At 46.0% G+C, this 12,620-nt stretch overlaps 1 protein-coding gene and 1 non-coding gene across 5 annotated transcripts in view; both read left to right on the top strand.

Moving 5' to 3' along the window:
• Positions 1-12,620, top strand: part of LOC127056975 (zinc finger protein 883-like) — a 305,218-nt gene that overhangs the window by 138,711 nt on the left and 153,887 nt on the right. The gene's annotated exons all lie outside the window — the stretch shown is intronic.
• Positions 10,803-10,884, top strand: TRNAS-AGA (transfer RNA serine (anticodon AGA)). Its single transcript has one exon. It is a non-coding gene; the product is annotated as a tRNA-Ser (tRNA).

The following is a 12,620-nucleotide window of genomic DNA, read 5'->3' as shown; positions in this document are numbered from 1 at the left end:
GCTCTAGGTTCTCCAGACTGACGCCAAAGTGTTTTCTCCATTGACGTCAGCACCCTCTGTCATGCAGGAGTTGGAGTTATCCCAGGGACAGGCCAATAGCAGAAGGAGGAGTGCCTTCCTGGACAGCAAGGGGATCTGAGAAAAGGAAGCCAGCATGTTTCTGCCTGACTCTGAACAAGGGACCTTTTGTGTATTGGGCAAATGTGATAACCACTACACTACAGAAACTCTGTCCACTTAGCTTGTGCTCACCCTGGCACACACTGATGGGGAAACGTAGAGCAAGTGGTGGCAGCCCTCCAATAGGTCAGCTGGCAGAGCAGAGGACTGGAGCCGGTGCTCAGGAAGTCATCCTTATGTCGCCCTTCTGAACCTTGCTTGAAGGAAAGCTTCTTTTTCTTCCCCTTGCTGACGAAGAACGAAAGGGGAGGTGGGCCAACTCGGTGCAGAAGCCCATGCTGTCTTTTCCTGCTGTATAGCCTGAAATGAAGGATTTGTGGCAGTTAAAGGAACTGCTGTGCTTTCAGAAAACAGCCCAGCCCTGCACAAAGGGAGAAAGAAGAGCCTGCCAGAGCTTGGGATTGAACCACAGACCTTTAGCTTAGCACTCACCCAACTAAGCTACTTCAACAGCTGCTAGGTTTCTTTTTAGCCTATTGCTTTTCTGTCTGGGATGCTTTTGTCAGTGGCCCATTAAGACAAAATTCACATTTGCTTTCCTTAGCTGGCTAAAACCCTTATTTCATAAACCAGGCAATCCTGGGTTCGACTCCCAGTGGTGCCTTGGGGAGTAGCTTTTGGGGCACCTGGCATTGGCTACTGTCAGAAGACAAGATTCAGTGCTAGATGGACCTTTGGTCTAACCCAGTATGGTTTTTCTTATGGTATAAATTACACTCACAGGCACTGATAATAGAGTTCCTTAAAGTGTAGGTATTAAGAGCTGATAGGTCAGTGGTCCAGTCCCCTCAAGGATGACCCCCACCCTCTGGAGCAGGGGCAGGTCTGAGCTCTCACACCAAATGCCCATTGTGGCTCCCAAAATCTGTGAGCGGCTCATTTAGTTTACACCCAGGGTTGAGATCTACTTTGTGTCCAGTGTCAGAGAATGAAAATCCTAAACCACCCTTTGAAATAACGAATGCAGCAGAGTGTGCTATTGTCCCTGCGCCAAAGCAGACAGATCAATGGAGAAATGCCATTGAGTCCAGGGTAATACTAGACTGCGGTTTTACCATTTCCACTTGCTAAACTCCCTCTCAACCTTCTGGGCTCTTAGAGTACTGAGACTTAGAGTACTGAGTCTGAGCCCAGACATGTGCACTGCAACTTTACTCCAGACCTAGCTGCGTGATCCTGATTTATGTGACATAGATCAACCGTGGGTGTTTCATTGCACTTGAGACGTAGCCTAACGTTATGTCTACACTGTGATTAAAACACCCAGGGCACCTGTCTCAAAGCCTGAGTCAGCTGTCTCAGGATTATGGGACTTGGGCTGTGCCAGACTATAAAATTACGGTGCAGACATATGGACTTGAACCCAATCTCTGAGACCTCCCAGAGGGGTGAGGGTTTCTGAACCCCGGCCTCAGTGTGAACACAAATATCTGCACCACAGTTTTTAGCCTCTCAGCTTCAGCTCCATGAGCCCAAGTCAGATGACCAAGGCCAGCCCTGCTGCCACATTTATCCCAGGAGGGATGGACTCTAAGGGTACGTCTCCATGGAAGCCCAAGTGTGGCACGCTGTGCTCAAAGCAGCACCCTGGTAGCCCCATATTCACCACTCTCATATAATGATAACATGGTTTGTGCGAAGTCTGCCTTGTGAGCTATCATGTCAAAAGTCTTGATCTGTTGAACATTAATATCATGTTGGATTGTGTGCTCGCATTGGTTGGGAAGTTATAAAGTTTTGCTCTGTGTGCCTTACTGAAATATGTTATGAGGTTGGGAAATGCCCCCCACCAGCCTTTCAGGTGTGACAATGGAGGAGCCAGACTCGCTGCTGGCCCATTGAAGTTATCCACACTCCCAAGGACTATCCCAGGAACCTTGTACAATACAGACTTCTACGAGATAGCCCAGCAACAATGGACACTGCTTGACTCACGTCGTAGCAAAGGTATTTCCTAGCAAGTTGGAAGAAACTAAGAAAGGGGGGTAGAGACATTATGAATTGGCCTCCTTCCCCCCACAACTCAATACCTGTAAACACATCTGGAGGACAAACACTGAACTGAGATAAATCAGAATAGAATAATAATAATACATTCAAATAAAAGTCCCCAAACAGACTAGTATTGGTTTTTCAGCAGAAAATTTTCAGTCTGGGGAATTTTATTTTCTCAGTCAGATCTTGCCAAGGGAAACAGGTAGAAAATGTTTGAGTTTCTTCCTTTTGAACTGCTTGGCCTAGACACTAGCTCTGGTCCATGGTTGTGGCCTTGCTCAGGATGGGGGTCTTTTAATTATTTGGAAAAGTCCCAGAATGTTTGGGGGAGATTATGAGGATGTTACCTTTTGAGATAAAGACTAAGAAATACAGGACTAGAGAAAAATTTTTTAGATATCTGGGATTTAGACATTTAATTTAAAGCAAGGGGAGCGGTCTGAGTTTCTGAGAAGGTTTTTGTTTGCAAGAAGCAACATTGTTGGGTCTGTTATTGTACCAAAGGGGGAGATGGTTGTCTATAAAGGAGAGGTGAAAACTAAATGCATCTGATGAGGATTCAATTTGAATCCATGCGTGCAAAGCGCAATGGATTAGCAGTCCATCACCTTAACCACGCGGCCACCTCATCTGAACTGTTAAAAACAGGACAGGAGGAGCAATCTAAGGCCGGCAGTGATAGGGACAATATGGAGTTTTTAAGTACTAAGCAGAAGCAGGGGCTGAATATGCTCCCCCCTCACATCTAGTGAGAAGCTGTGGGAAAGACTTCAGGAACAGACTGTGTTTGCATAGACACACCTACTCTGCCTACGTATGCAGCATGATGGGTCCGCTTCCCGAAAATGACCAGTTTTGGCTGGTGTTGGGTTACAAATCACTTTAGGATTGAGTGGAATGAAATGTTATTATCCTTCCTGTATGAGTGAAGGGCAGCAGAACATACCTAGTCTCTCCTGATGGAGGGGTAGGTGGGTGAGGAATAGCTTTTATTGGACTGCATAGAAGTGATTGCGGACATCATCCCAAACCAGTGGTCCCCAAACTTTTCACACTGTGCCCTCTTAACCATGACTGTGGCCCCTTGGAAGCCGCAGTCGAGAACCTGGGCTGGGAGTGGGACTATGGCTTGCTGGGGAGAGGGGTGCAGACACATGTAAAGGGGTCGCAGCTGGGCCAGGGGCTCAGGCTCAGGCTGAGGGTAGGGTAGGCTAAGAGCTGGGACAGAGTGGGACTGAGTGGTGCTCCCTCCCTGCCCTCCATGGGGGCTGGCTCAACCCTGAGGTGCCTCCATGAACATTCCTCTGTGCCCCCCTAGGAGGCATGCCCCACATTTTGGGAATCACTGCCCTAAACTTACCCCTAGTCACTAAGCAGGGGCTAATGATGCGAAAGCCCAGGGACAGGGGGCTTTGCCAGAGTGGCGCCTGCAGGTCACATGCTGGGGGGCTGACACAGACTCAGTGCTCTGGAACAGCTCTGAGACAAACCCAGGCAAAGTCCTCATCAGTGTGACACTGCCCAGGGGGACACTGTCACTGGGGGAAACCTCCTTGCCTTCAGCACGACCTGGGACTGACCTTGGATCTTTCAGCACCCGTTCCATGCCAGGAGCTTCCTGTAGTGAGTCACCTTATCAGGACACCTGGGAAAACCTTACACCCCCCCCCCCCAAAGGAGTCATGCACTCCCAACTTCCACAATCCCCAGTGACTCTCAGCCAGCGTTGTAAAACAGAAGGTTTATTAGTGGTCTGGAATACAACCTGGGAAAGTTCTTTGTTAGCACAGGAAGTAGGAAGATTCAGCAAAGTCATGAGACCCAAAAGTCAGAGCCTGGGCTCTCCCCTTGAGTCTCAAAACCAGCAGACTCCTTGCTTCCAACAGCCCATCTCAGCCAGGCCCTTTTGTCCGTCTTCTGTCCTTTGTCCTGTTTCCCTGGCAACCTGGTCACCTGGCCTCCACCTCTTTCTTTGTTTTCTGAAGGACGTAAATCACATCGTGTAGAGGTCAAGCAGAGGAGTTTATTGCACACAGCACTGGCGGAGTGTCACCTTGCTTATTAGGTTCAGAGGCACTGTCAGGGTCTGTTTCCCACTTTGAATTTTAGCGTCCAGAAAGTGGGAACCTACCTGTTACCTTCTAAGCTTAATTCCTAGCTTAGATCTTATCACTCTGCCACCTACCCAAAATATAGTGTTTGGGTACACTCTTTGTCCCCCAAAACCTTCCCTGGGAGACCCAAGACCCAAACCCCCTGGTCTCAAAACAAAGGGAAATTAACCATTCCCCCCCTATCCTTTCTTCCTCCCAGATTTTCCCCTCCCTGGGTTACACTGAGAGATCATTCAACCTCCTTGAATCTTAAAACAGAGAGGAAATTCACCTTCCTCCCACTTCTCTCCCCCTCTCAGACTCTCCCTGAGAGAGAGACAGTGATCCTAACACAGAGAGAAATTAACCTTTCCCTCTCCTTTCCCCCCACCAATCCCTGGTGAGTCTAGACTCCGTTCCCTGGGGTCTCACACAAGAATAAAAAAAAATCAATCAGGTTCTTAAAAGAAAAACTTTTAATTAATGAAAGAAAAAAGTAAAAATTATCTCTGTAAAATCAAGATGGAAAAATGTTTACAGAGTCTTGAGCATTGGTCTGGTAAACCCAGGGTTGTGAGTTCAATGCTTGAGGGGGCCATTTGGGGAACTGGGGTAAAAATCTGGGGATTAGTCCTGCTTTGAGCAGCGGTTGGACTAGATGACCTCCTGAGGTCCCTTCTAACCCCAATATTCTATGATTCAGCTATATAGACTAGAGGGACTCCCTTCCCCTAGCATAAAATACAAGTTATAGCAAACAGAGGTAAAATCCTTCCAGGAAAATACACATTTGCAAATAAAGAAAACAAACAAATTGAATCCGCTTTCTATCTATTACTTACTATCTGGAACCTGAGAGTCTGTTTCAGTAAGATTGGAGAAATCTGGTTACATGACTGGCTTCTCTTAATCCCAAGAGAAAACAGAAAACAAAGAAAAACAGCACAAAAAAAGGACTTCCCTCCACTCAGATTTGAAAGTATCTTGTCTCCCGATTGGTTCTTTGGTCAGATGTAGCCAGGTTCACTGAGCTTGTTAACCCTTTACAGGTAAAAGAGACATTAACCCTTAACTATCTGTTTATGACAGGCACTGTCAGTTAATTGATTACAACAGAATATATAGATTTTCCATGGGCGGGGGAAAATGACGGTGTAGGCAGTTCCACACCCCAGCTTAGGTTTTGCAGCAAGACAAGATAAGCATATTAGCCAATGGTTAACAGGTTACATAATGTCTCCACCAATGGTCTCAAGTTAGCAAGTTAACATTTAATGAATACTTTGATAAAATGTTATTAGTATAAAATATCTATGTTGAATTCTGATTTGGGGTCCATAGGAATGGAGCAACTCCTTTGATTGTACAACAGGAACATTCCTAGGGGTTAAAGCAAAGAAACAGTGAAGGTATATGGCAATAAAGATTCTTTTTTGTGTGTCTTAAGGCAGGCGTTGGTTCCTCGGAAGGGAGCTGGAAGGATGCTATATCTTATACTGACATGTGCCAACTTCTCATAAACTAAAGGTTGGATTTGTGGGAAGAACGTCTCCCTACAGAGGAGACTAACACAATAGGAACAGGGATTCTTTATTCAATCTGCAACTCTGAATAAGACACAATTCTCTAGTTCTGAGCTCCAACTCCTGGCAATTTGCTGACCAGGCCTATCTTAGCAAGTATGGCTTTCTGTTTACCCCAGCTTTCTCTTAGCTGATCATGATTTGCTAGGTCTCTGATCCCTCGACCATGCTCTGGACTTTGGGTCTGGAAAAGAGCTGGCACAATCCATAGACCAGGTTGTTATATAAACTGTACATGGATTTTAACCCTTCACACCCAGTAATGGCAAAGATCTTGGTTCAGGCTTGTAGCAGTCATGGAATAAACTGCAGGTTGAAATCAAGTCTCTGGAATATATTCACAGCTGGGATGGGTCATTCAGTCCTTTGTATAGAGGTTCAATTTATAGCAAAGTCCCTCCAGAGGTATGAAGCAGGATTGAAAACAAGGTGGAGGAGAGGCCTCAGCATTTTATAGTCTTTTGCCATGTGGTCTTCGCTTTCTTTGTCCCAAGGACATTTTATCCAGCATGTGACTTAGAAAAACCTTAGAGTTCTGTCCATAGGCAGGTCTCTGCATACCTTGCTGAGTCACAAGGCATATCTGCCTTCTCTCAATGGGTCGATTGTATAGCTGATGGTCCTTAATGGGCCATCAAGCAGGCTAGGCAGAACTGACACCAACTTGTCTGGGGTGTTCCCTGTAAGTAGAGCACAAGTTTGAAATATGAGCAGCATAGAGCCAATATTTATAATGTCTACTACAAAAAATGATACACATCTGGAGAGAGCATAATTCTAATCAGCCAATCATAACCTCTCCACAGACCCCTTACACAACAACCTTTCTACAATATTGGCTGCAAATATATGACAGTGGTCGTAATGGTGATCTATACAGTTACAGATTATGTCAATAACGTCACAGGAGGTGACACGGCATCAGTGAGACTGATACTGGAACACTACCTCCAGTTTTGGTGTCCTCATTTGAAAAAGATGTTGTGAAATTGGAGCTGGGGCAGCAAAGAGCCATCAAATGTTCTGAGGGCTGGAGAAAAATGCCTTCTAGTGAGTTGCTGAAAGAGCTCGACCTGTTTAGCTTATCAAAAGAAGACTGAAAGGTGACTTCAGTGATGCGTTGAAGGGCCTTAATGGAGAGAAAATATTGGGCATTAAAGGGCTCTTGAATCTAGCAGAGAAAGGCATAACAAGACACAGTGACCGGAAGGTGAAAAGAGACAAATTCATATTACAAATAAGGCAAAAAAATTCAACAGCGAGGATGTTTCACCACAGGAACATGCAGCCAAGGAAAGTGGTGGGTTCACCATCTCTTGATGTCATTTAATGAAGACTAGATGCCTTTGTGGAATGTGTTTGCCCCAAAAGTAGCTATTGTGTCATACAGGAGGCCTGTGATATGCAGGGGGTCAGATTAGATGCTCTAATGGTCTCTTCTGGCCATAAAGTTGACTAATTTCTGAAAAACGGAGTGTAGCATTGGGATCAGAGTCTGATGTTTTCCTGTCTAGCCGGCTTGCTTCCTAGAATGAATGCTTCTTGAGTGGGGTGACCACAGGAGTAGCTCAAACCTTCAAAGTTCCTGGCCAGGGGCAGGACATTAGCACAGCAAGGGAGGGATATGGCAGTGACATCACAAAGGCCTTTTGCAGGACCTCAGACTATTGGTCAAAGGTGATGGGGAGGTGGTGACCTCACAGAGAGATGCTGACATCAGCCAGGCAGGACAGGAGCGAGGGGCCAAGGAAACCTCAGAGACCCCTGTGGTTTTGCTTCAGCAAGTCTGTTTCTCAAGGTCTCTCTTTGAGGACTGAGAAAGTATTCGGGTTCACGTATGTGAGCGCCAGGAGGAACCTCTTTTGAGTTTTCTCCTTCCCTTTTCCTGATTTTACTAGAAAACAGCCTTCCCTGTTTAGAAGGTAAGAGCCTCCTTGAGGGAAGGGGTGTCCTGGGCGTGTCACAGTTCGGATGCCAGTGGCTCCCCCCACACTGTAATGAAGTTCCCGCTACCCTGCTCTGTGTTCGCAGTGCGGGAGAGAGCAGCATTCCACGGCAGTGATTTGCTCCTGGCTGCCAGAGCAGAGCAGCAGGCTCAGCTGTCAGAACTTCCCAGAGCAATGAAAGAGGAGGCCAGGCTCTGTAGCAGGAATGCAGGGTAGGCGAGTTCATGGCGGCCATTGTGGGATACTGGAGGAGGCCAGTTATGGTGATATAATGAATGGCAGCGTCTACTCTGTCACTTTGTTTGCTTCAAAAAGCTCTAGATCTCTCATCAAAGTTGTTTTATTTTGTCAGCAAAACATGGCAGTTTTGTCGCCAGACGTGGCATTGCAGTGTGTACACCTGCCACAAGCTGCTGACTGAGGTAGCGTTGTGTGTTTTTCACACACCTGAGCAACATAATTCTACTGAAAAAACTTTGTAGTGCAGACCTGGCCAAAGATTCACTCACATACAACTTGTAAGGAAAATGTCACCTGCTCCTCTGCTTTGCAGAATTCAAATAGAAGCAAAGCTTGTCAGGCCCTGGTGGCAATGGCAGGGAGTCAGGTGTGGGGAAACAGTGTGTTTTAGCCACCCACAGGCACCATGGGTTAGCTGGCTAAAGCATTTGTTTAGTAAACAGGAGATCCTGGGTTCAACTCCCAGTGGTGTCTTGCAGACTGGTTGTTGGGGCACCTGCTCTTGGCTACTATCAGAAGAGAGGATTCAGAGCTAGCTGGGCCTTTGGGCTAGCCCAGTGTGGTTTTCCTTATGGTTTAAATAACACTCACAGGTACTGATAATAGAGCTACTGAAAGTTTGGGAGTTAGGAGCGGGTAGGTCAGTGGTACAGTCCCCACACAGATGACACTCTCCCTCTGGGACAGGGGCAGGTCTGAGCTCTCACCCGAACGCTCACTGTGGCTGTCAGAATCTGTGAGCAGCTTGTTTAGTTTATGCCAAAGGTTGTGTCCTGCTTTGTGCACTGTGTGTGAGAATGAAAATCCTGAACTGCCTCTTGAAATAACAAATGCAGCAGGACGTGTTATTGTCCCTGCCCCAAGGCAGACAGACCAATGGAGAAATGCCCTCAAGTCCAAGGTAATACTCCACTGCCATTTTACATTCTTTGCTTGCTAAACTCCTTATCTGCCTGGCCCAGGCTGTCCTCTGCCTCAGCTGCTGCTCCCAGCCTGCTCTAGAGTCAAACATGGAGGGCTCCCAGAGGAACAGAGACTGGGACGGGGCAGCAGCCTGGGTTGGGCTGGGAAGATGCTGGGAGTTCTGGTTCCCTGGGAACTGGCCCGGCTCCCTTCTCAACAGCGAACAAATCAATTCCACGTCCCCTCCCCAGAAAAATCAGCCTAGAGCCAAGGGCAGCAGAGGACGATTCCCTCTAGTTCCCACCGAGGCAGGAGAGAATCCAGGGTTTTTCTAGGAGAGCTTATGGAACTGACGTGGGGAAACCAGCCTTTTTTAATAGGCAGTTCCAGTTGAAGCTAAGTGTTTTTAACAATTTCTACAACATTAAAAAACCCTTCCATCGTAGTGTCATCACCCATAAAATTGCTTCAGCCTTATGGATTCCTAAGTGCACAACTAAACATCTCTTCAAATCCAAGGGAGTGGAGATCAGTCAACGTTCAGAGTCATCCCACATAAAAGAACCATGTTGTCATACACACTGGCCCCATCATGTGGCCATCCCCTTTCCCTCCTCTCTGTTAAAAGTTTTAGTATTTTGCACAGAAACTTTCTTCCCTCAGGAGAGACCAGGGAACCAGGGCTGCCAGCCAGACAAACACCTTTAAGAGGAGGCGTCATCTGTCAAAAAATGATCTCCCTCCTTCAGTTCAGTGACACCCTGAAATGTTACTTATCAGGGCAGAGCCGGAGGACTGAAAGCAGCTACATCAAGCCTCTGTGTAGCTAGCAGGAGTGAACACAAACACTCCCTTGTATCTGAAGAGATGTTTAGTTTTACCCTTGGCAAACTACAAGGCTAAAGGGAAAGGTGATGGTGGTGTCAGATATAAAGAGTGAAACATGAAACAATCATCATAGTTATGCCCATAGCAACTGTAAATATTTCTAAATTCTTCTTATTATCATCAGTGTATTATTTTCTCTGTCATCTAGACATTGACTAGATCTTGACCAAGAAATTTGCATCTTGACAAAATAATCAACTACCCCTCGTTAAGGTAATGGACTTGACACCCACTCGGGTGTCTCCATGCAGGTTCAAGTACTAACAACAGTAGAACCTTACAGCCGTAGCTTTTAATCAGGGCAACACATTGATACAAATTCCTGTTAAATCATTTCTCAGCCAGAGTCCATCGCCCACATTCCTTAAGGCACTGAGCCACCATGTGGACATTTCATTTCCCTCCTCAATTTCATATAGAGGCACAATTTCCTTTGCACAGATCCAATAACAGTAAAACCTCCCTGTGTCTCTTGTCTGAGCCAGGGCATTCGATTCCAGTGAACCCTTCTCTCCTGCAATGGCAATGGTCAGACAGAGGGGAGGTGGTCACCTTCACCGCTGACAGTGAGATATTGGCTCGGCTCTTTCTTTCTGCTGCTGGTGTTAGTCCATGAAACATCAGGGATGGAATGCAAGGCTGAGCTCACACACCAACCCCCTGAAACATTTCAGTGTCCCAGAGAAATCCTGCCCCCGGCTATTGGAATGATAAGGTGGAGATTTGAATAGGAAAGGGACTGTCTGAATTGTCAGTGTGGGGAATGAACAACAATCTATAGCAATGTCGTTAGCCACAAACACACTAATCATGCTCCAGCTGGAAGGGAAATGGGCAGGAACTCTTGCTGTTCACCATGGACTCACTTACACTAATGCACAGCCATGAGTGTGCTGGGGGAGCTTGTCTGAGCAATTTGAAGTGACAATTCTGTGAGAACAGAATCATCATGTAGTGCAGCAGCTGTACCTTAAGTAGTTGTGGCCGAGTGGAGAAGGCAATAGACTAGAAATCTATTGGGGTCTCCCCATGCAGGTTTGAATCCTGCCAACTACAGAAGCATTGTGTATTGTCATTGCTCCTGTCTTAGTGCCTGAGCATCCATAGAGCCAGATCTGGTCTCTATCTGAGGCTGGCTATGCTTAAAATACTGCTGTAGCCCTGTGGAGCAGACAGTTGCTACAGTGAGGGGAGGGGTTTTCCATCCCTGTAATAGCTGCATTGGCAAAACAATCTTTCCTTTGATTTAGCACTATCTAACCATGGCTTAGGTCAGCTTAATTATACTGGTTCGGGGGGGTTTCACACCCTGAAAGACATACTTGTTAGAGGGCTTATCCCATCATCCTCCCATTCCCTGGTCCTTCTCACGTGACCAGAGAGCAGCAATGCATGAAGCTCAAAGGTGCAAACAATTCAATGTTTATTGGGGTAAACTTCCAGCAAGCAATGATTCCAGTTTCCTTCCTCAGTATCCCCCTTCCCAGCTCTGACACCACAGAGGCTTGCCTGTGTCCCTGTTCCCCTTCCCTGTTCCTATTCCCCCCCTTAGCAAAACATAATTCCAATTCCCCTACCTCAATTCCCATTCGCGTTCCCCCCCTTACCTCCTGATTGACTGCAGACTATATAGTAAAACTTGAGTTCTGCTTAGCTCTATCTTAACCAATCATTTTACTTACCAATCCTAACATATTGTAACATGATTATCTAACCAATTATACCCCACCACCTTAACTGGTTTACACAAAACAAATTAATTATACAGCAGACAGAAACAGTTACAGAACCAGACAGAGATTATACAGACAAGCAATATGAAAGTGGGGACTACAGTGACAGAACAGCAAAGAAATGAGGATTTCACACCCCAGCTGTTGGTAAGTGAGTTGTTCCCAGACAGGATGCTATCATAGTAGAGGTTGTGAGTACTGGTTGCTTAACTGTCTGGTGCACAGGACAGGATTTTGAGGTTCACCATTACTCTTTCAGAATGCCAGCACCCATCTTTTGTTCACTTAAAAAGCAAACAGGGAGATTCCAACACCGCAGAAATCATGGAGCTCCAGGAAACGTGTAACTTTAGGTTCAGGTGAGTGTGTCTAAAAATGTGCTGTGCTGTAGAAGGTCTGTAGAATTTGAAAGAGATGTGCCATCTTGAGCTCCCTAAAGAGTTCATCAACTATTAATGAAAACTAGGGTTAAGTCACCTTCTTTGTAGTATTAGGATGGTGGATTGGTCTGAAGTGCTAGTTATAAGTTTCTTTTTTCCCAGTCCATTGGGTGTTCTGGTCTCTGCATGGAGACGTGGTTTCAAATCCCACTCCTGACATGACCATTTAATTCTATCTGCAGAAAATGGCCTCACTTTAATCTCCTTTGCAACAATAGAACACCATTTGCTTTGCTTTTCTCTTCCAGTAGTTGTGAGAGAAGTTCCAAACCAGGGGGAAACAGTGCTTGTTCTCTCAACCCATCAGTTTTTGTCTTCCTTCATTCCAAGCCATTTCCTCAGATACATCCATATTTCCCACACTTTTATGAAACTTTAGAGTCATCATTTAATTGCCACACAACTGTATTTATGAAGTAAAGTGAAACACAATATTTTTTGGATATTCTTGCAGAAGAGTTTTGTTTTCTGACCTGGAATTGAACAGGGGCTACCTGAGGGGGACAATGCAACTCCCTTTTCTTGACTCATCCAAAAAACATAAGTTTGTGGTGCCCTTTTTGTTTCCTTGTTCTTCAAACACCTGTCAGGGACAGCCTAGGGAGACTTGGTCCTGACT

The sequence above is a fragment of the Gopherus flavomarginatus genome, chromosome 8, assembly GCF_025201925.1.
Source record: "Gopherus flavomarginatus isolate rGopFla2 chromosome 8, rGopFla2.mat.asm, whole genome shotgun sequence".
Taxonomy (NCBI): domain Eukaryota; kingdom Metazoa; phylum Chordata; order Testudines; family Testudinidae; genus Gopherus; species Gopherus flavomarginatus.
The sequence above is the reverse complement of the archived record's forward strand: the minus strand, read 5'-3'. Positions and strand labels throughout refer to the sequence as shown.